Below are 2,418 nucleotides of genomic sequence, written 5' to 3' on the forward strand. Positions count from 1 at the left end.
CTATGTATTATAGATATATATAGTCCTAGGAGCCCTGACAGTGTCATACACTATGTATTATAGATATATATAGTCCTAGGAGCCCTGACAGTGTCATACACTATGTAATATATATATATATATATATATATATATATATATATATATATATATATATATATATATATATATATATATAGTACTAGGAGCCCTGACAGTGTCATACACTATGTATTATAGATATATATAGTCCTAGGAGCCCTGACAGTATCATACACTATGTATTATAGATATATATAATCCTAGGAGCCCTGACAGTGTCATACACTATGTATTATACATATATATATATAGTCCTAGGAGCCCCGACAGTGTCATACACTATGTATTATACATATATATATATATAGTCCTAGGAGCCCCGACAGTGTCATACACTATGTATTATAGATATATATAGTCCTAGGAGCCCTGACAGTGTCATACACTATGTATTATAGATATATATATATATAGTCCTAGGAGCCCTGATAGTGTCATACACTATGTATTATAGATATATATATATATAGTCCTAGGAGCCCTGACAGTGTCAGACACTATGTATTTTAGATATATATAGTCCTAGGAGCCCTGACAGTGTCATACACTATGTATTATAGATATATATAGTACTAGGAGCCCTGACAGTGTCATACACTATGTATTATAGATATATATAGTCCTAGGAGCCCTGACAGTGTCATACACTATGTATTATAGATATATATAGTCCTAGGAGTCCTGACAGTGTCATACACTATGTATTATAGATATATATAGTCCTAGGAGTCCTGACAGTGTCATACACTATGTATTATAGATATATATAGTCCTAGGAGCCCTGACAGTGTCATACAATATGTATTATAGATATATATAGTCCTAGGAGTCCTGACAGTGTCATACACTATGTATTATAGATATATATAGTCCTAGGAGCACTGACAGTGTCATACACTATGTACTATAGATATATATATAGTCCTAGGAGTCCTGACAGTGTCATACACTATGTATTATAGATATATATAGTCCTAGGAGCACTGACAGTGTCATACACTATGTACTATAGATATATATAGTCCTAGGAGCACTGACAGTGTCATACACTATGTACTATAGATATATATATAGTCCTAGGAGTCCTGACAGTGTCATACACTATGTATTATAGATATATATATAGTCCTAGGAGTCCTGACAGTGTCATACACTATGTATTATAGATATATATAGTCCTAGGAGTCCTGACAGTGTCATACACTATGTATTATAGATATATATAGTCCTAGGAGCACTGACAGTGTCATACACTATGTATTATAGATATATATAGTCCTAGGAGCACTGACAGTGTCATACACTATGTACTATAGATATATATATAGTCCTAGGAGTCCTGACAGTGTCATACACTATGTATTATAGATATATATATAGTCCTAGGAGTCCTGACAGTGTCATACACTATGTATTATAGATATATATAGTCCTAGGAGCCCTGACAGTGTCATACACTATGTATTATAGATATATATAGTCCTCGGAGTCCTGACAGTGTCATACACTATGTATTATAGATATATATAGTCCTAGGAGCCCTGACAGTGTCATACACTATGTATTATACATATATATAGTCCTAGGAGCCCTGACAGTGTCATACACTATGTATTATAGATATATATATAGTCCTAGGAGTCCTGACAGTGTCATACACTATGTATTATAGATATATATAGTCCTAGGAGCCCTGACAGTGTCATACACTATGTATTATAGATATATATAGTCCTAGGAGCACTGACAGTGTCATACACTATGTATTATAGATATATATAGTCCTAGGAGTCCTGACAGTGTCATACACTATGTACTATAGATATATATAGTCCTAGGAGCCCTGACAGTGTCATACACTATGTATTATAGATATATATAGTCCTAGGAGCCCTGACAGTGTCATACACTATGTATTATACATATATATATATATAGTCCTAGGAGCCCCGACAGTGTCATACACTATGTATTATAGATATATATAGTCCTAGGAGCCCTGACAGTGTCATACACTATGTATTATAGATATATATATATAGTCCTAGGAGCCCTGATAGTGTCATACACTATGTATTATAGATATATATATAGTCCAAGGAGCCCTGACAGTGTCAGACACTATGTATTTTAGATATATATAGTCCTAGGAGCCCTGACAGTGTCATACACTATGTATTATAGATATATATAGTACTAGGAGCCCTGACAGTGTCATACACTATGTATTATAGATATATATAGTACTAGGAGCCCTGACAGTGTCATACACTATGTATTATAGATATATATAGTCCTAGGAGTCCTGACAGTGTCATACACTATGTATTATAGATA

This window comes from Leptodactylus fuscus, unplaced genomic scaffold (genome assembly GCF_031893055.1).
Source record: "Leptodactylus fuscus isolate aLepFus1 unplaced genomic scaffold, aLepFus1.hap2 HAP2_SCAFFOLD_96, whole genome shotgun sequence".
NCBI classification, from domain to species: Eukaryota; Metazoa; Chordata; class Amphibia; order Anura; family Leptodactylidae; genus Leptodactylus; species Leptodactylus fuscus.